The 25,769-nt window shown below is 41.3% G+C and overlaps 18 non-coding genes across 18 annotated transcripts; 12 read left to right on the top strand and 6 right to left on the bottom strand.

Moving 5' to 3' along the window:
- Nucleotides 1-1,082: 1,082 nt before the first annotated feature.
- trnak-cuu (transfer RNA lysine (anticodon CUU)) lies at nt 1,083-1,155 on the top strand. Its single transcript has one exon. It is a non-coding gene; the product is annotated as a tRNA-Lys (tRNA).
- Nucleotides 1,156-1,502: 347 nt separating this feature from the next.
- trnal-caa (transfer RNA leucine (anticodon CAA)) lies at nt 1,503-1,613 on the top strand. Its single transcript has 2 exons — nt 1,503-1,540; nt 1,568-1,613. It is a non-coding gene; the product is annotated as a tRNA-Leu (tRNA).
- A 716-nt stretch (nt 1,614-2,329) lies between these two features.
- On the bottom strand, nt 2,330-2,535 carry LOC131705559 (small nucleolar RNA U3). Its single transcript, XR_009310512.1, has one exon. It is a non-coding gene; the product is annotated as a small nucleolar RNA U3 (small nucleolar RNA).
- A 1,410-nt stretch (nt 2,536-3,945) lies between these two features.
- Nucleotides 3,946-4,018, top strand: trnak-cuu (transfer RNA lysine (anticodon CUU)). The gene has a single exon. It is a non-coding gene; the product is annotated as a tRNA-Lys (tRNA).
- Nucleotides 4,019-4,365: 347 nt separating this feature from the next.
- On the top strand, nt 4,366-4,476 carry trnal-caa (transfer RNA leucine (anticodon CAA)). Its single transcript has 2 exons — nt 4,366-4,403; nt 4,431-4,476. It is a non-coding gene; the product is annotated as a tRNA-Leu (tRNA).
- A 716-nt stretch (nt 4,477-5,192) lies between these two features.
- LOC131705545 (small nucleolar RNA U3) lies at nt 5,193-5,398 on the bottom strand. Its single transcript, XR_009310498.1, has one exon. It is a non-coding gene; the product is annotated as a small nucleolar RNA U3 (small nucleolar RNA).
- Nucleotides 5,399-6,473: 1,075 nt separating this feature from the next.
- On the top strand, nt 6,474-6,555 carry trnal-uaa (transfer RNA leucine (anticodon UAA)). Its single transcript has one exon. It is a non-coding gene; the product is annotated as a tRNA-Leu (tRNA).
- Nucleotides 6,556-6,724: 169 nt separating this feature from the next.
- trnai-aau (transfer RNA isoleucine (anticodon AAU)) lies at nt 6,725-6,798 on the bottom strand. The gene has a single exon. It is a non-coding gene; the product is annotated as a tRNA-Ile (tRNA).
- A 298-nt stretch (nt 6,799-7,096) lies between these two features.
- trnal-cag (transfer RNA leucine (anticodon CAG)) lies at nt 7,097-7,178 on the bottom strand. Its single transcript has one exon. It is a non-coding gene; the product is annotated as a tRNA-Leu (tRNA).
- Nucleotides 7,179-7,859: 681 nt separating this feature from the next.
- LOC131705417 (small nucleolar RNA U3) lies at nt 7,860-8,075 on the bottom strand. The gene has a single exon (XR_009310374.1). It is a non-coding gene; the product is annotated as a small nucleolar RNA U3 (small nucleolar RNA).
- A 3,260-nt stretch (nt 8,076-11,335) lies between these two features.
- trnak-cuu (transfer RNA lysine (anticodon CUU)) lies at nt 11,336-11,408 on the top strand. Its single transcript has one exon. It is a non-coding gene; the product is annotated as a tRNA-Lys (tRNA).
- Nucleotides 11,409-11,754: 346 nt separating this feature from the next.
- Nucleotides 11,755-11,866, top strand: trnal-caa (transfer RNA leucine (anticodon CAA)). Its single transcript has 2 exons — nt 11,755-11,793; nt 11,821-11,866. It is a non-coding gene; the product is annotated as a tRNA-Leu (tRNA).
- Nucleotides 11,867-12,581: 715 nt separating this feature from the next.
- Nucleotides 12,582-12,787, bottom strand: LOC131705537 (small nucleolar RNA U3). Its single transcript, XR_009310490.1, has one exon. It is a non-coding gene; the product is annotated as a small nucleolar RNA U3 (small nucleolar RNA).
- Nucleotides 12,788-14,934: 2,147 nt separating this feature from the next.
- Nucleotides 14,935-15,007, top strand: trnak-cuu (transfer RNA lysine (anticodon CUU)). The gene has a single exon. It is a non-coding gene; the product is annotated as a tRNA-Lys (tRNA).
- Nucleotides 15,008-15,345: 338 nt separating this feature from the next.
- Nucleotides 15,346-15,456, top strand: trnal-caa (transfer RNA leucine (anticodon CAA)). The gene is made up of 2 exons: nt 15,346-15,383; nt 15,411-15,456. It is a non-coding gene; the product is annotated as a tRNA-Leu (tRNA).
- Nucleotides 15,457-17,108: 1,652 nt separating this feature from the next.
- trnaw-cca (transfer RNA tryptophan (anticodon CCA)) lies at nt 17,109-17,180 on the top strand. Its single transcript has one exon. It is a non-coding gene; the product is annotated as a tRNA-Trp (tRNA).
- Nucleotides 17,181-18,891: 1,711 nt separating this feature from the next.
- trnav-uac (transfer RNA valine (anticodon UAC)) lies at nt 18,892-18,964 on the top strand. The gene has a single exon. It is a non-coding gene; the product is annotated as a tRNA-Val (tRNA).
- A 508-nt stretch (nt 18,965-19,472) lies between these two features.
- Nucleotides 19,473-19,544, top strand: trnaw-cca (transfer RNA tryptophan (anticodon CCA)). Its single transcript has one exon. It is a non-coding gene; the product is annotated as a tRNA-Trp (tRNA).
- The last annotated feature ends 6,225 nt before the right edge of the window (nt 19,545-25,769 follow it).

Here is a 25,769-nt window from a genome sequence, read left to right as displayed (position 1 = left end):
TTGGTGGTTGTCTTCCTCTGTATAGTGAAGGGAAAACTTTTTTTTTTTTTTTTTGTGGACGCTGCAAAGGGAAAGGGAGTGTAGTGCAATACCACGTGGCGGGAACGCGCCGCGGGGGGGGGGGGTGGACACTGCAGAGCAGACTACCCGCACACACACACGGTATAGCCTAAGCTACCCGCACACACACACGGTATAGCCTAAGCTAGACCGAGGATGCAATTGCGCGTGGCCAAGGCCAACGCAACACGCGTCCGACACACAATGTAAATATATAACAATATATATATAATAAATATATAATTACACAATAATACGATATATATAGAATATATATATATAAAAAACCCACACAGTAAATAATAAAAGAACAGAGGAAAGACGGGGAGACCACGAAGAACGCGATGCCGAAGCAAAGCGAAAAGGAATATATAATGTTAAACAATATATAATCCTAAATAATAATACAATAACAATAATAATAAACAATAATAACTCCGGAGAGTATGACTGAAATAAACACGGAGAAGGGGATAAACCAGCTTCTCAAGCCTAAGCTTAGTGAGTACAATCAGTTAAATAGCTCTAAGTCCTACCGCTACTGATGCTGAAGGCAAAAGAGGAAGTGACTCTCCGCGCGCTGCGTATAGTAAGCTCCCAAGGGGGCGGGCTTACACGGCAGCTTGCGCGGAGGCCTATCGGCAGCTTTGACATAAAGCTCAGCCAATCCCTACTGCCTGACGGCAATGTCCCATACCTTGATGGTTATTTTCGACTTGAAAGGGAACCAAAAGCTGTGGGGACATTTACCTGCTGCTGGAACACTTTTAATCTAACAAAACAAAATTGATGAGACCGGGATTTAACCACACGTCTCAGAGCTTTATTCAACAGACTAGCTCTCGAATTATCCAACACTTTGCTTTTGGAATATACTCACACGGCTGTAACACCGCAGACACAGAAACAGCGCGTCTCCAGAACACTCATCTACAGCAGCAGCACACCGAATCTCAGGTCCCACGCACCTGTCGGTACTTCCTCTCTCACCCCGCCTCAAAGCAAGAAACATTCTCCCGACAGCCCGGCTAGCTCAGTCGGTAGAGCATGAGACTCTTAATCTCAGGGTCGTGGGTTCGAGCCCCACGTTGGGCGTCCTTTTTAAATACAAATTGTAGATGTTTCTTCGAGGCAACGGAGCAATGTCTGATTCTGTTCACATTGTATAAAGTATTGCAACACAATTACTTATTGGTCATTGTAATATAGCAATTGCAATTGTAAAATGCGTGCATCCTTTAAAGCTATACCGATATTGAAATAAAGAATCTTACTTTTGTGGGTTGGCTTCAATCTGTTTCTTTTTTTACACTTGTCATTACATCATTCATGGAGCAAGTTAGTATGTGCGTAATAAACCCAATCGGGCCTTGATACAATAGACAACCCTAGTCCGTGCTGAAATGAAATAATGCGGTTTTCTACTAAAGCAAACGCAGCTTGTCAGAATGGCCGAGTGGTCTAAGGCGCCAGACTCAAGGACGCTGTCTTTCCAAAGAATTGTGTGTTCTGGTCTCCGAATGGAGGCGTGGGTTCAAATCCCACTTCTGACAGTTCACTTTTACTTATTTTTTAAATGAATCAATTTGTTCATTTTACTATAAAAGATTGTTTCAATGAAATCAACAGCTGATACGAAACTCTTGTCAGCACTCAATACCATTTTAATTTCCATTTTAAATCGGACTAAAATAGCGTTCCTAACTCAGATTGCATTTTTGTTGTAAACAGACTACTTGTCGAAGTCACTGAAAAATATTTTGTGTAGAAACATGTGTTATTTAACTAAAGATTGTTTTAATATTTCAAATAACATATTACTTTGAAAAACATCTCCGACTGCCACTGGATCGTGGTCTCAGGCTGGGATGCGGACCATTGAGAACACTATAAACGATCTATTAGTGGAAGTAGCTTACATGAGAAATGCCCTCGTTTAACATGCTAGGATGATCGACTTCGGTATTCTCCAACTGCTGTTTACATTTTCTAACACGTTATGAGGACGAATACAAAGGTTGACAGCTTCCTTGTAAGTGGGGGTAAGCACAAGTTATTTTCAGATGTAATGTCTATTTTAAACTCAATCTAGTCCTGCGTAGTGCAAAATACATTGCTATATTTTTATATTAGTCAAGCCCTATTTAAAGTGTTCTTAAATTGTTTTGACATTAGCAATGATCAATTTAAATGTGGTTATTGATTTAAACAACTGAACAATTGTGGGCTAGATGCTTTCTTTTTTCTACGTTTCTACCGGAATGAGATACACACTCAAAATGTGTCCCCTTCCTTCAGCAACCCCCGACTGAAGATTGAAGTGGTCATTCCTTGCAGCGAGTAGGTTCCCGATAACAACACTCATTGTCAGCTCGGTGCTGAGAAGAAAACACTGCCACTCCTCCTGGTGGATACCGAGACCAATCCCTTCAAAACGTGTTTCATTCTAGAAATGATCCTTGCAAATATAGTCTTAACTTTTATTAGCAGACCGTCGCCCCCAACTGGCAAGCTCTACTTCATATGAAACAATGACTGGGCAACAACGAGGTTTTACATTAACAATACAAACTAACTCGAGACAGCCAAGCCGTTAAAGCATACCTTAAGTTTGTCGCGTGATACAAAAGCAAGTATTGGCATTTTTGCATCGTCTGCCTCGTCAAACAAGCTCGAGCCACAGCACACAGCGCTGCTGCATCGGGACACAGATTGTGGATTTATAAGCGACTGAATAAACGAGCTGACACTACTTTTTAAAGAAATTGAAAACATACCTCTAGTCGAAATATTTGCTATTTAGTTAATTAAATTATTATTTTTTTAAATTTGCAATCACAGACTACATTGCCAAAATAAAAATTAAAAAACAACTGACAATCTGATTTGCTCGTATCAAGCTGCGATGAAGCCTATGAGAATCCCTGGCACCGTTAAAGGGGAATTAGCTCAAATGGTAGAGCGCTCGCTTAGCATGCGAGAAGTAGCGGGATCGATGCCCGCATTCTCCAAATAATTTTAAAGTATCTGCGTATTTTGTCCCGGCGCATTATGGAGATAAATACAAAGTGTGACAATTCTTTGTAACAGAGACGCCCACCATGCATGTGTATTTTAATGCACAGTCTGCTCATTTGTAATAATCCCCGGACTGAAAAACTGCAGCGCGTGATATTTTGTAGGTCTTCTTATCTCCTATGTCCGCTAACGCTAGGCACAACGTGCCCGAGTGCTGTAGCAGCAGCCATGAAGCAAGTTAGTTTTTCAGTAGAAATAAGGCTTTTGTTTAGGGGAAATTGAATAAAGCCAGCCAATAGCCACATTTTAAAAGCATGGGGTATTAGACCAACATATAGCAGCGATTACACTTTTCTTTAAGCGTGCTAGGTGATTGGAAACAGCTCTTCGCAGCAAGGGTACAACAAAAAAGCCAGATTGTTAATACACACACGTTTTAACAGTATTAGGAACGTTAGCTGCAACATTACAGGTTTAGCTATAATAGAGCAATTCAACAACAATACAAGTTTAGTTAAGATAATTAGCAGCAACGTTCAGGTTTAGCAGCGGTGTAGCATAAGTAAACAGAACCAAAAGGTGTGGGGACATTTACCTGCTGCTGGAACACTTTTAATCTAACAAAACAAAATTGATGAGACCGGGATTTAACCACACGTCTCAGAGCTTTATTCAACAGACTAGCTCTCGAATTATCCAAAACACTACTTCTGGAATATACTCACACGGCTGTAACACCGCAGACACAGACACAGCGCGTCTCCAGAACACTCATCTACAGCAGCAGCACACCGAATCTCAGGTCCCACGCACCTGTCGGTACTTCCTCTCTCACCCCGCCTCAAAGAAAGAAACTTTCTCCCGACAGCCCGGCTAGCTCAGTCGGTAGAGCATGAGACTCTTAATCTCAGGGTCGTGGGTTCGAGCCCCACGTTGGGCGTCCTTTTTAAATACAAATTGTAGATGTTTCTTCGAGGCAACGGAGCAATGTCTGATTCTGTTCACATTGTATAAAGTATTGCAACACAATTACTTATTGGTCATTGTCATATAGCAATTGCAATTGTAAAATGCGTGCATCCTTTAAAGCTATACCGATATTGAAATAAAGAATCTTACTTTTGTTGGTTGGCTTCAATCTGTTTCTTTTTTTACACTTGTCATTACATCATTCATGGAGCAAGTTAGTATGTGCGTAATAAACCCAATCGGGCCTTGATACAATAGACAAACCTAGTCTGTGCTGAAATGAAATAATGCGGTTTTCTACTAAAGCAAACGCAGCTTGTCAGAATGGCCGAGTGGTCTAAGGCCCCAGACTCAAGGACGCTGTCTTTCCAAAGAATTGTGTGTTCTGGTCTCCGAATGGAGGCGTGGGTTCAAATCCCACTTCTGACAGTTCTCTTTTACTTATTTTTTAAATGAATCAATTTGTTCATTTTACTATAAAGGATTGTTTCAAGGAAATCAACAGCTGATACCAAACTCTTGTCAGCACTCAATACCATTTTCATTTCCATTTTAAATCGGACTAAAATAGCGTTCATAACACAGATTGCATTTTTGTTGTAAACTGGCTACTTGTAGAAGTCACTGAAAAATATTTTGTGTAGAAACATGTGTTATTTAACTAAAGATTGTTTTAATATTTCAAATAACATATTACTTTGAAAAACATCTCCGACTGCCACTGGATCGTGGTCTCAGGCTGGGATGCGGACCATTGAGAACAGTATAAACGATCTATTAGTGGAAGTAGCTTACATGAGAAATGCCCTCGTTTAACATGCTAGGATGATCGACTTCGGTATTCTCCAACTGCTGTTTACATTTTCTAACACGTTATGAGGACGAATACAAAGGTTGACAGCTTCCTTGTAAGTGGGGGTAAGCACAAGTTATTTTCAGATGTAATGTCTATTTTAAACTCAATCTAGTCCTGCGTAGTGCAATAGACATTGCTATATTTTTATATTAGTCAAGCCCTATTTAAAGTGTTCATAAATTGTTTTGACATTAGCAATGATCAATTTAAATGTGGTTATTGATTTAAACAAGTGAACAATTGTGGGCTTGATGCTTTCTTTTTTCTACGTTTCTACCTGAATGAGATACACACTCAAAATGTGTTCCCTTCCTTCAGCAACCCCCGACTGAAGATTGAAGTGGTCATTCCTTGCAGCGAGTAGGTTCCCGATAACAACACTCATTGTCAGCTCGGTGCTGAGAAGAAAACACTGCCACTCCTCCTGGTGGATACCGAGACCAATCCCTTCAAAACGTGTTTCATTCTAGAAATGATCCTTGCAAATATAGTCTTAACTTTTATTAGCAGACCGTCGCCCCCAACTGGCAAGCTCTACTTCATATGAAACAATGACTGGGCAACAACGAGGTGTTACATTAACAATACAAACTAACTCGAGACAGCCAAGCCGTTAAAGCATACCTTAAGTTTGTCGCGTGATACAAAAGCAAGTATTGGCATTTTTGCATCGTCTGCCTCGTCAAACAAGCTCGAGCCACAGCACACAGCGCTGCTGCATCGGGACACAGATTGTGGATTTATAAGCGACTGAATAAACGAGCTGACACTACTTTTTAAAGAAATTGAAAACATACCTCTAGTCGAAATATTTGCTATTTAGTTAATTAAATTATTATTCTTTTTAAATTTGCAATCACAGACTACATTGCCAAAATAAAAATTAAAAAACAACTGACAATCTGATTTGCTCGTATCAAGCTGCGATGAAGCCTATGAGAATCCCTGGCACCGTTAAAGGGGAATTAGCTCAAATGGTAGAGCGCTCGCTTAGCATGCGAGAAGTAGCGGGATCGATGCCCGCATTCTCCAAATAATTTTAAAGTATCTGCGTATTTTGTCCCGGCGCATTATGGAGATAAATACAAAGTGTGACAATTCTTTGTAACAGAGACGCCCACCATGCATGTGTATTTTAATGCACAGTCTGCTCATTTGTAATAATCCCCGGACTGAAAAACTGCAGCGCGTGATATTTTGTAGGTCTTCTTATCTCCTATGTCCGCTAACGCTAGGCACTACGTGCCCGAGTGCTGTAGCAGCAGCCATGAAGCAAGTTAATTTTTCAGTAGAAATAAATCTTTTGTGTATGGGTGTTTTGAAAAGATCAGTTAAATAGCTACGTATTTTGAAATAAGGATGTATTCATTATTATGAACGTTGGCCGAAAGGATATTGTATTATTATTTCCCAAGTGTGCTTGACTTGTACAAATCTGATAGAGTTTCAACAAAGGCATTTGACTTGGGTTCATTATTTAGCCTATACTGCCATCTGCAGCATTACTGCGGGTGTCGTTTGCTTCTTTTGACAATAATACGGCTGTTTTCACGGAAAACCGTGCGAGCATGTAGCCGTGGCTGAGTGGTTAAGGCGATGGACTTAAAATCCATTGGGGTTTCCCCGCGCAGGTTCGAATCCTGCCGACTACGTAAGCTTTGTTTTTAATTGATTGTATGTGTTCTTTGTTAATGCATGTTTAAAGCTCAGAAGTCTGAAATATTACTGGTTGTACTTCATATCGCTTCGGTTCATTTTGTTAAAGAATGTTCATTTTGGCACCATTACAAATGCTGTGGTTTCTTTAAATAAGAAAAGCCGTGGCCCGTACGGGGATCGAACCCGCGACCTTGACGTTATTAGCATCGCGCTCTAACCAACTGAGCTAACCGTCCACACACTCAAAACTAGATACTAGAACCCGAGGAAAATAAGTCCTGCGGACATTATGATTGTTCTACCAAGATGTTCTCATGTTAAACTGAACAATATCACATTCAAAGTATTGGAAAGGCATAATTAGAGGCCTCGTCATAATGAGGCAGTTTAACAGTGTGAAGGATGTGGTGAGGTGCAGGCTTGCGGTGACTTTCTCTCATTTAACGACCTTGTGATTTGAATACTAACAAGAAAAACAAATCAAATTACCAAGCATTCGGTGGACGTTTTAAGAAATAAATAAACAAACAGATTTGTCAGAAGTGGGATTCGAACCCACGCCTCCAGAGAGACTGCGACCTGAACGCAGTGCCTTAGACCGCTCGGCCATCCTGACTTACACCGACGACTTTGCACAACACTGCAGTACACTGCTGAACCTCCAATGTCTGACGCTACAGTAAATCACCTGGTGTGTGCGTGAACTTATTCTTTATCTGTTTATATTAAGGAGGGCGACCTGTTTCGTCGCATTCTATATGGGATCACAAGGACACTCCTCTTACAGACAGAAAATATAAGGCAAACAGAGCGATCGCTTCACGGTTAGAAACAAATCAGAACAAATCAGTCTGTTAGCAAATTAACTATGAAAAAAACACACAGGCATTACATAAATGTTACAGATATGTTTCGTAGACACAAAAGTTGTAACATAATTGAGTACATTTGTAAACTATCCACCAGTAACAGACATTATCTCACATTATCTCTAGTTTCAAACGCATTATCACAGGCGGCACAATTACGACATGGTAAAAATCCAGTATATTTGTCCAGTACACCGAGATCTCTCGAACGTTTCAATGAGTCAGCCCTTAATAAACACTGTCCGTGTTCATTTCTGTGTATATGACATTGTCTATACACAATACTTGCTATATAAGCCTATTGGTATCAAACCGATCACAATTAATGTGATCCGTGTTTTCAGTCAGATTGATAGTTTTAATCAATCCTCGAAAAAGCAGCAGTGCTATGCAACTGTAGTTCGTCTTGCGTACCTTTAGGCAAGATACCCACTCAGAACGTGTCCGCTTCCTCCAGCCCCCTAAGGAACACTGGAGAGGTCATCAATAACAGGGAGCAGTTGGCCAAAAAACAACACTCACTGCTTCCTTCACGCTCAAAAGTGAACACTCTCACTCTTCCTCGTGGATACCGAGTCCAAACACTTTAAAAACGCATTTCGCTGGCAAATCACTATAGAAATGAACCCGGAAAGTACTGTTTTATGGGCAAGTGGCCGACCGTCTCCCTCCAACTCTGAGTGGCACCGGTAGCTGTGCCGCTGACAAATAAACAGGAGCTTTCATATAATGCAATTGCTGTTGCCCAGTGAGGTGTTACAACAACATTTCAAACTCATTCCAAACTGCAGGTGGTTAAAAGCTTAATTGGGTTCAAGTTTCTCGTATGATTTAAAAAGTAGGAGCCAGTTGCCTCATTTGCATTGTCTGCCTTCCTCCTTTGCACTGTGAAGTCTATCAAATTTGTGCTTAAAATCTGAATATGATTCCCATTTGAATCGTGTATATTTGGTTTCCATTTTAGCTCTATGCATACACACTGTTCTGTTGAGCTCCCAGGGTGTTATCTAATAAAGCACCATAATCGGTTAGCACGTTCGGCTGTTAATCGAAATTTTGGTGTTTCAAGCCCACGCAGAGATGATGCTTTTTGCATTTCTTTATCGCATTAGAAAATGGCACTATAATACGTTTTTATTTCCTCCAATTACACTAAAGAAAAAATGTGCTGTTTTTTTAATTCAAAAAATTAATTAAGAAAAAAATAACCCAGTCGTGCTGTTTACAAAAACCCGGTATCGAAGCAGGGACCGTTACAGTCTAACGCTCTCCCAACTGAGCTATTTCAGCTTGACGAGATTTTGCTATCGAGACAGCATTCTTTTCGTCAATCGCCTTTTTGTCAAGCCAGTAAACCTGCATGTAATGAGAAACGTTCAACAGTTCGGAAACACCACAATAGAATCCAATGCCTTTGCAAATGAGTTTCCAAACTGTTCGTTTTTCTCCCAAATGCGGTTTTTCAAAAAATGGTTTTGCATACTTTTTATTATTATTATTACTTTTTCCAGAGTAAGACCAAAAGGCAAACATCCAGGAAATAGTTAAACACTGCTACAGCGCTTGAACTGTCTCAACAAACGTTTAGCTCTAAAACATGTACATTAAAAGTCTATTATCATCTTTAACACAATCATGTGTGTTGCAATAGCGGTTAATCCACATGGTGATCAATAAAGTGAATGCTGGCTTTGTTCACATATTCGCAAGACGTTTTCACGATTCACGCATATTCTGAACAAGCACACTAGAATATGGTAATGAAAGGACAGGAAAATAACTGCTTTATTGGCTCTGGTCTTGTATCGTCACCTTGATTACTGTCCGTAAGAAAGTGGCATTAATCAAAAACCTAATTATGTAAGGTTCCCAATGCGCAAATACGCAGCATATTTAAACTTCTTCACAATCTTAAATCTTCCCACATGAATGTCAAATACGTACTGACAAGTACGGCCCTTTCCCAATGTAACACTCTGCTGTGTTTGAACACCAACGATGGCTTGCATATGATGTATTAAACCACGATACTATTGTTCCCACTTTCTTTATTACTACCAAAAGTGCTTTTCGTGTCAGCCCTTGTGGCCTAATGGATAAGGCACTGGCTTTCTAATCCAAGGATTTTAGTTTCGAGTCCCATCTGGGGTGTGATTTTGTTATAGGAGGCTGTGTGGTCCAGTGGTTAAAGATAAAGGGCTTGTAACCAGGAGGTCCCCCGGTACAAATCCCACCTGAGCCACTGACTCATTGTGTGACCCTGAGCAAGTCACTTAACCTCCTTGTGCTCCGTTTTTCGGGTGAGATGTAAATGTAAGTGACTCTACAGCTGATGCATAGTTCACACACCCTAGTCTCTGTAAGTCGCCACGGATAAAGGCGTCTGCTAAATAAATAATAATAAAATGAACATAATTATGGTAAGTTTTATTGGCATGTGATATTTTGTAGATCTTGTTATCTGCTTAGTCCGCTCACGCTAGCCAGAACATTCTCGAGTGCTCTGGCAGCAGCCATGAAGCAAGTCAGTTTTTCAGTTGAAATAAATAACTACTTTGTTTTTTGTGGATGGGGGTGTTTTGAAAAGATCAGTTAAATAGCTACGTATTTTGAAATAAGGATGTATTCATTATTATGAACGTTGGCAGAAAGGATATTGTATTATTATTTCCCACGTGTGCTTGACTTGTACAAATCTGATAGAGTTTCAACAAAGGCATTTGACTTGGGTTCATTATTTAGCCTATACTGCCATCTGCAGCATTACTGCGGGTGTCGTTTGCTTCTTTTGACAATAATACGGCTGTTTTCACGGAAAACCGTGAGAGCATGTAGCCGTGGCTGAGTGGTTAATAAACAAACAGAGCTGTCAGAAATGGAATTTGAAGCCACGCTTCCAGGGTAACTGTGATCTGAACGCAGCGCCAAAGCTAGCTCAACCATCCTGAATTAGACACGTCTTTTTACAACATTGCAGTACACTGCTGAACCTCCGATGTCTGACGCTGCAGTAAATCAACTCGTGTGTGTGTGTACTTATTCTTTTTCTGTTTATATGAAGGAGGGCGACCTGTTTTGTCGCATTCTATATGGGATTGTAGCAGCCACACCCAGTGACACCCAGTGAGAGTCCTAATACCGACACTACTAAAAATTAATTAAAAGGTTTGGAATAGGAATGACAACAGAATGACAAAGGCAGAATAACAATTCACAAAGCTTTATTACAATGATCCATGAGTCACATAAATCAGTTCAAATAACTAAAAATACAATGTATTAAAGTTGTACTAAAAACAAGGAGGGGAAATTGAATAAAGCCAGCCAATAGCCACATTTTAAAAGCATGGGGTATTAGACCAACATATAGCAGCGATTACACTTCTTTTTAAGAGTGCTAGGTGATTGGAAACAGCTCTTCGCAGCAAGGGTACAACAACAAAAGCCAGATTGTTAATACACACAAGTTTTAACAGTATTAGGGAACGTTAGCTGCAACATTACAGGTTTAACTATATTAGACCAATTCAACAACAATAAAAGTTTAGTTAAGATAATTAGCAGCAACGTTCAGGTTTAGCAGCGGTGTAGCATAAGTAAACAGAACCAAAAGGTGTGGGGACATTTACCTGCTGCTGGAACACTTTTAATCTAACAAAACAAAATTGATGAGACCGGGATTTAACCACACGTCTCAGAGCTTTATTCAACAGACTAGCTCTCGAATTATCCAACACTTTACTTTTGGAATATACTTACACGGCTGTAACACCGCAGACACAGACACCGCGCGTCTCCAGAACACTCATCTACAGCAGCAGCAGCACACCGAATCTCAGGTCCCACGCACCTGTCGGTACTTCCTCTCTCACCCCGCCTCAAAGAAAAAAACTTTCTCCCGACAGCCCGGCTAGCTCAGTCGGTAGAGCATGAGACTCTTAATCTCAGGGTCGTGGGTTCGAACCCCACGTTGGGCGTCCTTTTTAAATACAAATTGTAGATGTTTCTTAGAGGCAACGGAGCAATGTCTGATTCTGTTCACATTGTATAAAGTATTGCAACACAATTACTTATTGGTCATTGTCATATAGCAATTGCTATTGTAAAATGCGTGCATCCTTTAAAGCTATACCGATATTGAAATAAAGAATCTTACTTTTGTGGGTTGGCTTCAATCTGATTCTTTTTTTACACTTGTCATTACATCATTCATGGAGCAAGTTAGTATGTGCGTAATAAACCCAATCGGGCCTTGATACAATAGACAACCCTAGTCTGTGCTGAAATGAAATAATGCGGTTTTCTACTAAAGCAAGCGCAGCTTGTCAGAATGGCCGAGTGGTCTAAGGCGCCAGACTCAAGGACGCTGTCTTTCCAAAGAATTGTGTGTTCCGGTCTCCGAATGGAGGCGTGGGTTCAAATCCCACTCTGACAGTTCACTTTTACTTATTTTTTAAATGAATCAATTTGTTCATTTTACTATAAAAGATTGTTTCAAGGAAATCAACAGCTGATACCAAACTCTTGTCAGCACTCAATACCATTTTCATTTCCATTTTAAATCGGACTAAAATAGCGTTCCTAACACAGATTGCATTTTTGTTGTAAACTGGCTACTTGTCGAAGTCACTGAAAAATATTTTGTGTAGAAACATGTGTTATTTAACTAAAGATTGTTTTAATATTTCAAATAACATATTACTTTGAAAAACATCTCCGACTGCCACTGGATCGTGGTCTCAGGCTGGGATGCGGACCATTGAGAACAGTATAAACGATCTATTAGTGGAAGTAGCTTACATGAGAAATGCCCTCGTTTAACATGCTAGGATGATCGACTTCGGTATTCTCCAACTGCTGTTTACATTTTCTAACACCTTATGAGGACGAATACAAAGGTTGACAGCTTCCTTGTAAGTGGGGGTAAGCACAAGTTATTTTCAGATGTAATGTCTATTTTAAACTCAATCTAGTCCTGCGTAGTGCAAAAGACATTGCTATATTTTTATATTAGTCAAGCCCTATTTAAAGTGTTCTTAAATTGTTTTGACATTAGCAATGATCAATTTAAATGTGGTTATTGATTTAAACAACTGAACAATTGTGGGCTTGATGGTTTCTTTTTTCTACGTTTCTACCGGAATGAGATACACACTCAAAATGTGTCCCCTTCCTTCAGCAACCCCCGACTGAAGATTGAAGTGGTCATTCCTTGCAGCGAGTAGGTTCCCGATAACAACACTCATTGTCAGCTCGGTGCTCAGAAGAAAACACTGCCACTCCTCCTGGTGGATACCGAGACCAATCCCTTCAAAACGTGTTTCATTCTAGAAATGATCCTTGCAAATATAGTCTTAACTTTTATTAGCAGACCGTCGCCCCCAACTGGCAAGCTCTACTTCATATGAAACAATGACTGGGCAACAACGAGGTGTTACATTAACAATACAAACTAACTCGAGACAGCCAAGCCGTTAAAGCATACCTTAAGTTTGTCGCGTGATACAAAAGCAAGTATTGGCATTTTTGCATCGTCTGCCTCGTCAAACAAGCTCGAGCCACAGCACACAGCGCTGCTGCATCGGGACACAGATTGTGGATTTCTAAGCGACTGAATAAACGAGCTGAGACTACTTTTTAAAGAAATTGAAAACATACCTCTAGTCGAAATACTTGCTATTTAGTTAATTAAATTATTTTTCTAAATTTGCAATCACAGACTACATTGCCAAAATAAAAATAAAAAACAACTGACAATCTGATTTGCTCGTATCAAGTTGCGATGAAGCCTATGAGAATCCCTGGCACCATTAAAGGGGAATTAGCTCAAATGGTAGAGCGCTCGCTTAGCATGCGAGAAGTAGCGGGATCGATGCCCGCATTCTCCAAATAATTTTAAAGTATCTGCGTATTTTGTCCCGGCGCATTATGGAGATAAATACAAAGTGTGACAATTCTTTGTAACAGAGACGCCCACCATGCATGTGTATTTTAATGCACAGTCTGCTAATTTGTAATAATCCCCGGACTGAAAAACTGCAGCGCGTGATATTTTGTAGGTCTTCTTATCTCCTAAGTCCGCTAACGCTAGGCACAACGTGCCCGAGTGCTGTAGCAGCAGCCATGAAGCAAGTTAGTTTTTCAGTTGAAAGAAGGCTTTTGTGTATGGGTGTTTTGAAAAGATCAGTTAAATAGCTACGTATTTTGAAATAAGGATGTATTCATTATTATGAACGTTGGCAGAAAGGATATGGTATTATTATTTCCCACGTGTGCTTGACTTGTACAAATCTGATAGAGTTTCAACAAAGGCATTTGACTTGGGTTCATTATTTAGCCTATACTGCCATCTGCAGCATTACTGCGGGTGTCGTTTGCTTCTTTTGACAATAATACGGCTGTTTTCACGGAAAACCGTGAGAGCATGTAGCCGTGGCTGAGTGGTTAATGAACAAACAGAGCTGTCAGAAATGGAATTCGAACCCACGCTTCCAGGGTAACTGTGATCTGAACGCAGCGCCATAGCTCGCTCAACCATACTGAATTAGACACGTCTTTTCACAACATTGCAGTACACTGCTGAACCTCCGATGTCTGACGCTTCAGTAAATCAACTCGTGTGTGTGTGTGTGTACTTATTCTTTTTCTGTTTATATGAAGGAGGGCGACCTGTTTTGTCGCATTCTATATGGGATTGTAGCAGCCACACCCAGTGACACCCAGTGAGAGTCCTAATACCGACACTACTAAAAATTAATTAAAAGGTTTGGAATAGGAATGACAACAGAATGACAAAGGCAGAATAACAATTCACAAAGCTTTATTACAATGATCCATGAGTCACATAAATCAGTTCAAATAACTAACAATACAATGTATTAAAGTTGTACTAAAAACAAGGAGGGAAAATTGAATAAAGCCAGCCAATAGCCACATTTTAAAAGCATGGGGTATTAGACCAACATATAGCAGCGATTAGACTTCTCTTTAAGAGTGCTATGTGATTGGAAACAGCTCTTCGCAGCAAGGGTACAACAACAAAAGCCAGATTGTTAATACACACAAGTTTTAACAGTATTAGGGAACGTTAGCTGCAACATTACAGGTTTAACTATATTAGACCAATTCAACAACAATACAAGTTTAGTTAAGATAATTAGCAGCAACGTTCAGGTTTAGCAGCGCTGTAGCATAAGTAAACAGAACCAAAAGGTGTGGGGACATTTACCTGCTGCTGGAACACTTTTAATCTAACAAAACAAAATTGATGAGACCGGGATTTAACCACACGTCTCAGAGCTTTATTCAACAGACTAGCTCTCGAATTATCCAACACTTTACTTTTGGAATATACTCACACGGCTGTAACACCGCAGACACAGACACAGCGCGTCTCCAGAACACTCATCTACAGCAGCAGCAGCACACCGAATCTCAGGTCCCACGCACCTGTCGGTACTTCCTCTCTCACCCCGCCTCAAAGAAAAAAACTTTCTCCCGACAGCCCGGCTAGCTCAGTCGGTAGAGCATGAGACTCTTAATCTCAGGGTCGTGGGTTCGAGCCCCACGTTGGGCGTCCTTTTTAAATACAAATTGTAGATGTTTCTTCGAGGCAACGGAGCAATGTCTGATTCTGTTCACATTGTATAAAGTATTGCAACACAATTACTTATTGGTCATTGTCATATAGCAATTGCTATTGTAAAATGCGTGCATCCTTTAAAGCTATACCGATATTGAAATAAAGAATCTTACTTTCGTGGGTTGGCTTCAATCTGCTTCTTTTTTTACACTTGTCATTACATCATTCATGGAGCAAGTTAGTATGTGCGTAATAAACCCAATCGGGCCTTGATACAATAGACAACTCTATTCTGTGCTGAAATGAAATAATGCTGTTTTCTACTATAGCTTGTCAGAATGGCCGAGTGGTCTAAGGCGCCAGACTCAAGGACGCTGTCTTTCCAAAGAATTGTGTGTTCCGGTCTCCGAATGGAGGCGTGGGTTCAAATCCCACTTCTGACAGTTCACTTTTTCTTATTTTTTAAATGAATAAATCTGTTCATTTTACTATAAAAGATTGTTTCAAGGAAATCAACAGCTGATACCAAACTCTTGTCAGCACTCAATACCATTTTAATTTCCATTTTAAATCGGACTAAAATAGCGTTCCTAACACAGATTGCATTTTTGTTGTAAACTGGCTACTTGTCGAAGCCACTGAAAAATATTTTGTGTAGAAACATGTGTTATTTAACTAAAGATTGTTTTAATATTTCAAATAACATATTACTTTGAAAAACATCTCCGACTGCCACTGGATCGTGGTCTCAGGCTGGGATGCGGACCATTGAGAACAGTATAAACGATCTATTAGTGGAAGTAGCTTACATGAGAAATGCCCTCGTTTAACATGCTAGGATGATCGACTTCGGTATTCTCCAACTGCTGTTTACATTTTCTAACGCGTTATGAGGACGAATACAAAGGTTGACAGCTTCCTTGTAAGTGGGGGTAAGCACAAGTTATTTTCAGATGTAATGTTTTTATTTAAGCTCAATATTGTCCTGCGTAGTGCAAATCAAATTTCTATATTTTTATATTAGTCAAGCCGTATTTAAAGTGTTCTTAAATTGCTTTAGCATTAGCAATGACCAATTTGAAATTTGCTTATTGATTTTAACAAGTGAGCAATTGTAGGCTTGATGTTGTCTTTTTTCTGAGTTTCTACCAGTATGTGACCAATCTTTCTAGCCGGGGGAGGTTTCAGTCCCCGCCCACCTACATAGTATTCAGGAGGAGGAAGGCTCTGGTGATTTCAAGGGTTTTGCTGCAAATGTGTTTCTTACCCGTTAAGTGCCATTGTCCTAATCTGAGACTACTTTGTCATTTTTGGCGCATTTTTAACTGGCATGTTATTTGAATTTTCTTTTAACTCTATTGTTATTATAATTTACTCTAATTTTGTTAACCGTAACAGTTAAGTCCAGATGTAAGATATCAGTTTAAATAAACAAACCTTGTGTTCAGATTTTTTTTTTTTTTTTTTAATAAATGTATTGGTCCTCTATGGGTAGAGTCAGGTAAACTGCATACCTGCCGTTTCTACACCTTAACAATTACAAAATACACACACTAAATTGAAAAGTAATAACACAAAGTCTTGCCTTCAGATAATATTTTAGAAAATCTACTTTGCTAACAGAAGACAATGTCTCTCTGGGGTTGGCCTGTCATTAGATTGCCGATGTAAGATCCCTGGTCGCATCGTAGAAGCAGGATCGTTTATTCACAAATAAATACATACACGTTTGTTTACGTTTCTTTTGTTGGTAAATTAACCCAATACATTATTGCATTCTGCCACGTAATTAGACGATCAAAGCCCATTTGTGCCAGTGCGCATTCAAAGGAGACGCGCTGAGAGAATCCTAGTTAAATACTAGTTTTACTGATTTAAACTAGTTGTTTAATGTTTTCTTTACTTTTAAAGCTGAGAATCAAACACACTTGCGACAACTTCATAGCCCTGCTGGCTACGAACACGTATCGAGTCGGCTGTTTCCTATAACCCTGGTGATACCGAGTGTTTTCCAAGTATCAGCATCGGCATTACCATGCCTTTGGCATGCTTGCTGTGCACTCTAGCATTGCATAACAAGCATGTAGTATGCCAGGACTTTGTGGCGCAACGGTAGCGCGTCTGACTCCAGATCAGAAGGTTGCGTGTTCAAATCATGTCAAGGTCAAAGCCTTCTTTGTTTCTATTCCGCACTATTTTGTTTTTTAACGTGTTTGGATTTGAATGTTTCCGTGCATTTATTTAAACAATTTAGCCTACACAACATATCGATTGTATAGCGATCAAACAGAGATTTATTGTATTGTGATTCTTTTTTATGTTTCATTTGATACTGCACAATAAATTAAAGTGACTCCCAAATTAATGTTGGCCAGTCTTCAATGACATAGTTGGGTAATAAAGTCATATTAACACTTCCTTGCATGTTATATTGAAAACAGCTCTACAAATACTAGTTTTGAAGAAACTTAAAGTACAGCAAGTAATGATTGATGTCTTAAAGCTTAACAGACCTTTACAAATTAACAAAGAAAACATAAAAAAGGGCACATAGTCAGCAGGATGTGAACATGAGCGGGGAAACTCCAACATCTTTTAAGTCCATCACCTTACCTACTTGGCCAAAACTACTTTGTGTAAAGTACCAAGTTCTATAAACATATCACAGACCAAGAACAAATACACAGTTTGTTTTTAATAAAACATTGACGAAACCACAATCCCTGGTTTAGGAGGCTAGTGCCTTATCCTTTAGGTGACTGTGGCACTTTCATATGGATAGTAGTCAGCGTGACAAAATACGACCAGAGGGAAAAAAGCAGTGGTTTCCCTGTCATTCCATTGCCATATTACATTGTGCATGTTCAGAATATGCGGGAATCCTGAAAACAGCATTGTAATATGTGAACAAATCAATAACCGAATTTAATTAACGCATGGATTAAACGCTATTGAGTGTTACGGTTGTTAATTAACTTGCAAAGCAAACGTTTTAGAGCTCAATTTTTAAGAGAGTTCAAGAGCTGACATATGCAGGAGCTGGCAATATTGACATATTCCCAAGGGCTTTATCTTTTGGTCTTTCTGGGAACAATTTAAAAAGAAAAGAAAGCAATGTCATTTGTAAAGAAACGAATTTGATAGAAAACCTAACGTTTTCGAGGTCAGTTGTCAATTTAAATGTGTCCAGTAATGTGCACATTTCCCTGATTTCGAATATAATACGAAGTCTTGCCTTCAGTTAATATTTTAGAAAAACTGCTTTGCAAACAGAAGAAAAACAAGCTAGCAGAGGATGGTTTCGATCCATCGACCTCTGGGTTATAGGCCCAGCATGCTTCCGCTGCGCCACTCTGCTGCTGTTGCAGCATAACTGAATTACCAAGCAGCAGAAAAAAAAATGAACTCATCGTTTTAACCAGCCACACGGCAGTGGCCGGGCAAAACATTGGAAACGTCGTAAATCAGAGATGATCCGTTTTCTTTTCTCCCAAATACGTTATGCAAAGTATGCAACTTTTCTGCCCACTTTGATCACAGGCAGTTTTATTCCCCAGTTTCGGCAGCCAATTCCAATATTCTGTCTCTCGAAAGCATCTTAAATCGTGGAAAGCGCTCTTTGTTTAAAATTACACAGAAGACTTCTTTTGTTCGACCAGGCTTACAATTAGATATTTTCGTTTTCAAATAGATTTTTTGAAGCGCATATGGGGCGCTATAGAAAATATATATGATTAATTGATTGAATGTTGGCCTGAGTTAGGATTGGCAGGGTTAATTCTTAAAAAGACATCGCCGAAGGGTCTGATAAATGATTGCAATTATTTGAGATGCTGCATGTAGACAATAATGTAGGAGCACCACCACAGTTCTGACAAGGTTCCATAGTGTAGTGGTTATCATGTCTGCTTTACACGCAGAAGGCCCTGGGTTCGATCCTCAGTGGAACCACTGCAGTTTGTTTTTAAATGATATCAATCCCTGGTCAAGACAAAGTCTCTCTGGGGTTGGCCTGTCATTCGATTGCCGATGTAAGATCCCTGGTCCCATCGTAGAAGCAGGATAGTTTATTCACAAATAAATACATACACGTTTGTTTATGTTTCTTTTGTTGGTAAATTAACCCAATACATTATTGCATTCTGCCACGTAATTAGACGATCAAAGCCCATTTGTTCCAGTGCGCATTCAAAGGAGACGCGCTGAGAGAATCCTACTTAAATACTAGTTTTACTGATTTAAACTAGTTGTTTAATGTTTTCTTTACTTTTAAAGCTGAGAATCAAACACACTTGCGACAAATTCATAGCCCTGCTGGCTACGAACAAGTATCGAGTTGGCTGTTTCCTATAACCCTGGTGATACCGAGTGTTTTCCAAGTATCAGCATCGGCATTACAATGTGTTTGGCATGCTTGCTGTGCACTCTAAAATTGCATAACAGGCCTGTAGTATGCCCGGACTTCGTGGCGCAACGGTAGCGCGTCTGACTCCAGATCAGAAGGTTGCGTGTTCAAATCACGTCGATGTCAAAGCCTTCTTTATTTCTATTCCGCACTATTTCGTTTTTTGACGTGTTTGGATTTGAATGTTTCCGTGCATTTGTCACGGGACACTCTTTTGGGGTTTAAATTCAAACAGTAGCCAACTACGCCACCTAGTGACTAAATATATGGGGCACTAGGACCCTAGCAACACTAAAACACAACACAGGTTCGTAATTATGACCAGTTGGAACTCAGAACAGATCGACCATGACAAGAAAGGCAGACAGTTGTACCATTTCACAATAAACAATGTGTATTATCCTTATAAAATCATTAAAATATGATAATACCATTTCGGTAGTACCAGGGTTACCAAAAATAAAAATAAAAAAACACAAGGCACACACCAATTTACTAGTGCACAAAGTATCAAAAGAAAATAATAAAAGCACCCACTACTTTGCTAGGGTGCAAAAGTATACAAAAGAAATAATTTTCAGGCCAAAGTCACAATAGACACCACTGGATCCTCATCAACCGCTCCAGGAAAAGGTGCAGCTAGTGACCCCCCCACACTGGTGCCAAGCTCCTCCCTGGATGTGGCAGGCACCCCCCCTGGAGACAAAAAAAGCAACAGCACTGAGTGACTCACAATTATGCAGTATACAAAACACCCCAACAGAGATTAAAATATATTTCTTTATAGTTAACTATACCAATCCATATATTTAAAGAGCACAACCTATAGCCACAGGTAATTTAAAATGCAACACCCCAAAATGCCACTCTCTATCATAGATATTTATATCAATAGAACAGGTGCAAGAACCATAAATTACAAGTTACAGGCAAATACCAAATATTGGGTTTATCTCCTTTTAAAAACACAGGTATCACTCTAGCAGAGAAAATATAAAGGTGCACTAGGGTCCCTAAACAGCAAGCGGGTCATAAACCCTATTAGGCAATGTACTAATCATTAAAAGTGGTCTGGCTACTTCCCTTTTAAACTGCACTCTTTTAGTCCTGAATCCACTCTCCAGTACAGCCTGCTTGTTCTACTAATACATTTAGTCCTGAAAATTCCTCTTGGATCCCAGCCTCTGTTCTCCATGTCTCTGCTCTCTCAGGAACTCCTGTGGCTCTTGCAGCGCTCTTCTGCCGTCTCTCTGGTTCTCTGGCTCTCTTCTGTGGCACACTCCCTGTCTCTCGCAGTTCTCTCTGTTGCCTCTATCTCCGCGCTTTTATATCCATCAAACTCCTCCCTTAACTATCCAGAGCGAATCAATTGGCAAGACCCATTAACAGTATTTGTACAAACTACATTTCCCAGCATCATTGCGGAAATTGCTTAAAACCTCCCACTGGAAGTGACATCACTCGCTCTCAGCTCCTTCCCAGCCTAGCGCCGTCCCACACCAAGACACAAGGTAAGACCAAATTTAATATAATAAAAACGTGTACATACTGTCATAAAAAAATATATATATATAATACATACAATTCACTCCAAATAAAGCAAAATCAAACTTAAATACCAAACCAATAGAACATTTTATAAAACGTGCTCAAAACAACTCTCAAATAACTCGTGCATTCTTACTGTGTGTACCTCTGGCAGCTGCAAAAACGATTAACAAACATTCAATCATATCGTAAAAATCTTCCAAAAACATTTATATATTATAAACGTGGTTGTATTTTGCAATCAAATGGTTCCTAAACTTTCATTTCCTTTAATATACAACTAATACAGAAATCTTATAAGGTGCTTTAAGATACCTAGAATAAAAGTGCACACAAACAAAAAAATAAGTTATAAACATTAAGTCACCCTGTGACACAGTGATGGCTCAGAACTTTGATGATGGAGAGCATGTTATTGCCTTCTCATCCCGAATCCTCAGTAGTGCTGAAAAGAACTATTCCACTTCAGAGAAGGAGTGTTTGGCAATCGTTTGGGCTGTGGAGAAATGGCGTTATTTCTTGGAAGGAATACAATTATTATTATTATTATTATTTATTTCTTAGGAGATCCCTTATCCAGGGCGACTTACAATCGTAAACAAATACATTTCAAGTGTTACTGTACAAGTAATACAATAAGAGCAAGATAAATACAATGACTTTGGTTCAAGCAAGTACAAGTGTGACAAAATACAATTCAATAATACAGCAGATAACAGTGACAGTGATAGTTACATCAAGATATGATTAAATACAAAATACTACAGATTAAACACTTGGCAGATTACAGTATTCTGAAGTACAGGATTAAATGCAGTAAAATAGGGGGCAGATAAGAGCAAATAAAGCGCATTTAAGGGAGGATGATAGTGTCCCAGAGGAAAAACAGAGGAGTTCTACAGGTGCTGTCTGAAGAGGTGAGTCTTAAGGAGGCGCCGGAATGTGGTCAGGGACTGGGTGGTCCTGACATCTGTAGGTAGGTCATTCCACCACTGCGGAGTGAGGGTGGAGAAGGAGCGGGCTCTGGAGGCAGGGGAGCGTAGAGGAGGTAGAGCCAGTCCTCTAGTGCAGGAGGAGCGGAGAGGTCGAGTGGGGGTGTAGGGAGAGATGAGGGTCTGGAGGTAGCTGGGTGCAGTCTGGTCAATTTGAAGTTGTAACCGACCATGCAGCTCTAGCCTGGGCCTTCAATTGTCCAAAGACATCCTCCCGGCTCACTAGATGGACACTCAGACTTCAACAATTTGACTTCACTGTGCTGTATCGAAAAGGAAGTCTCAATACCGTTCCTGATGCTTTATCGAAGGTTCCAGTATCTGGTCCATCCAATATTGCAGTCTACTCCAGCAATTCACAGAGCTTCAGCTTGGATTTGCCTGTTTTGTTTGACGAAATTGCGGCCTCTCAGTCAAGGGATAAGAACATCCAGGAGATCCTCGCTTCATTAACATCTTCCAACACCACCACCAAACCTGACCGCATCACCTATGTGGAACACCAGGGAGTTGTATATAGGCGGGTACCAATCAAAGGCGATGCATTCAAGTTTCAGCTTGTGGTCCCCTCTGAGTTAACATCAACTTTCTTACAGTACTTCCACAACAATCCACTAGGGGGACATCTGGGCAGGCTAAAGACACTTCTCAGAATGCTGGAGGTGGCCTGGTGGCCAGAGATTCGCAAGGAAACTTGGAGACATACTAAGGAATGCCAGACCTGTCAGCAGTATAAGGCATCGAACACAAAACCTGCAGGAATTTTACAATCCACCACTGTTCCCGAACAGAGAGAAATGCTTAGAATCGACCTGATGGGCCCATTTCCCCGCAGTAAGAGCGGTAACACCATACTTGTGGTAGTTGTTGATTATTACTCAAAATGGGTTGAGTTTTTTTCCATTATGAGATGGCAAGACTCCCCGGATTATTAACATCCTGATTAGGGACATCTTTACTCGATGGGGCACACTACGCTATTTGGTGTCTGACAGAGGGAGCCAGTTCACCAGTCAACTCCTGAAAGGTATCTGTAAGACCTGGGGAGTTGTGAACAAGCTCACTACAGCATACCACCTGCAAATCAACCTCACAGAACTTATAAACTGCACGGTGAAGACAATGATCGCCTCTTATGTGGGGAATAACAATGAAGAATGGGATAAGTGGATTTGCTGATTCCGATTCACCATCAATTCTGCTCGCCAGGAATCCACAGGATTTAGTCCCACTTAACGGGCATTGGGGCGAAGATTAAAAGGGCCATTGGATCGGCTTTGTAATGTAGCTCCCCAGCAAGAGTCGTTAAGACAAAACTTACTTGAAAGGCAACAGCAGTTAGTTCATCAGGTGGTTAGTAATGTAGATAAGGCTCAGACTAGGCAGGCCAAGTATTACAACTCCAAACATAAATATGTAACATTTGAGGAGGGTGATTTGGTCTGGGTTAGGTCACACCCTTTATCTGAAGCTGCTTCTAAGTTTTCAGCTAAGCTTGCGCCCAAATGGACTGGTCCATTTACAGTAATGAAGCGACTTGGACCGGTTAATTATCGAGTGCAGTTTGGTGATCACAAGTGTGACACCTTAAATGTAGTTAACTTAAAACCCTACTTTGGTTTTAAACCCAGTTGTGCCTCTTGTTTGGGGGGGGATATGTGACACCAACCACATATAATGCGGTAAGAAACTCCCCATCTGCAACTTAATTGATTGCAGTTAGTCTGGCCAGACACCTTAATCCGACATGTAATTATCTCAAAGTGGTCACAAACTTGTTCAATTAAGAATTATAAAAAAGTGGGTATATGTGGCAATGCGCCCCGCCCCTGTGTGCATTTATGTGTTGTATGTTGCGTGCGTGTGTAAATGTTGGTGTATAGTCATTGGTACACGGGATATAAACGGGTCTGTGTTTCACGTGTATTTAAAAAGTGTATAATTATATTTAGGCACGGGATTGCACATCACGCACGTGCATTTAAAATATAATATGTGAGCACGGGGTTGCACAGAATTAATTCACGTGCTGGGATTCAAGTGAATTATTAATTAGTAATTGAATCCCAGCACAACAGTATAAATAGATGCACGTTTAGTCACTCGTGGTTAGGTGTTCGGTGAGTGGAGAACGGGATTGGAGACGGAGGTGAAGTAAAGTAATAATAGTAAAAGTAATAGTTAAATCTGCTCACCGTGTTTGTTCGTCTGTCCTGCATTGTCTGTTTAGTGTTTAGTCGTTTTGTATGTCTGTTTATTTTGGCGCAAGTGCCGTGTCCTGTTTTGTGTACCGTTTAAAACCTTTTTATTTGTTAATAAACGCTGAGTGCAGCCATTGCACTCAGCTCATCATCACCACCGTCTCTGTCTGTGTATTCCTGTCTGGTCTGACGCCACCCACTCTGGCCGTCTTTGTGACACGTGGTGTCCTGCGTGGGATCGACAGCGCCTCCAGGACTCAGGCCAGAGCAGGAAGCACAGTTTTGGATTTAAAAAAAAATAAAATAAAAAAAAAAAAAATGGCAGAAGACGCCATCAAAGTGCGGGACTGGATGCTGGAAAATGCTGGGCCGGAGGCCCAGCCTATACCAGTAGTCGTCCAGTTCCTGCAGTTTATGGACAGAGAGCGATGGGAGGCATATGCGAGGGAACAGACCGTAAGCACCTGGGAGGAAGGTGTGGGGTTGGTCCTCAGCTACCTGGAGGCAATTATAAGTGGAACAGCAGCCCAGGTAGCAGGTCCACCAGCAGAGGAAGAATGCCTGCTGTCCCCGTCTCCACCAGCAGAGGAAGAATGCCTGCTGGTTTTGCCTCCACAGCCCAAGCGGGAGGAGCCTGAGCATCCACAGCCCAAGCGGGAGGAGCCCGAACGTCCTACGCCTGAGTGGGAGGAGCCCGAATGTCCTACGCCTGAGTGGGAGGAGCCCGAACGTCCACAGCCCAAAAGGGAGGAGTCGGTGTGTCCACAGCCCAACAGGGAGGAGTCGGTGCGTCCACAGCCCAACAGGGAGGAGTTGGTGCGTCCACAGCCCAACAGGGAGGAGTCGGTGCGTCCACAGCCCAACAGGGAGGAGTCGGGGCGTCCACAGCCCAAAAGGGAGGAGTCGGTGCGTCCACAGCCCGAAGAGAGGGAAGTCGGGGCTTCCATAGCCCTAGGACCCAAGCTGCCAGTAGAGGGAGAATCCCTGCTGGTTCCACCTCCACCGCAGTGGGAGGACTGCTTGCGCCTCCCACCTCCACCAGCAGAGGGTGAATACCTGCTGGTCCCACCTCCACCAGCAGAGGGTGAATGCCTGCTGGTTCCACCTCCACCGCAGTGGGAGGACTGCTTGCCCCTCCCACCTCCACCAGCAGAGGGTGAATACCTGCTGGTTCCACCACCGCCAGGAGCAGAGGAGCTGGAGCTGCCTCTGCCTCCACCACCGCCAGGAGCAGAGGAGCTGGAGCTGCCTCTGCCTCCGCCACCGCCAGGAGCAGAGGAGCTGGAGCTGCCTCTGCCTCCGCCACCGCCCGGAGCAGAGGAGCAGGAGCTGCCTCTGCTGCCCGTACCTCCGCAGGGAGTACTGTAGCCGGAGCCCCAGAAAGGGGAGCTGCTGGCCACGAAGAAGGGGGAGGAGGTCTGGAGACCACCAACCCCAGCAGCAGTTTCGCTGCCGGAGATCGTGGGGGAGGTCTGGAGACCTGCTCCCACTGCAGCAGTTTCGCTGCCGGAGATCGTGGGGGAGGTCCGGAGACCTGCTCCCACTGCAGCTTCTTCGCTGCCGGCAGTACTGTGGTCGGAGCCCCACCAAAGGGAGCTACCGGCTACAAA

This window comes from Acipenser ruthenus, chromosome 35 (assembly GCF_902713425.1).
Source record: "Acipenser ruthenus chromosome 35, fAciRut3.2 maternal haplotype, whole genome shotgun sequence".
Taxonomy (NCBI): domain Eukaryota; kingdom Metazoa; phylum Chordata; class Actinopteri; order Acipenseriformes; family Acipenseridae; genus Acipenser; species Acipenser ruthenus.
This window is presented reverse-complemented; position numbering and strand designations above follow the sequence as displayed.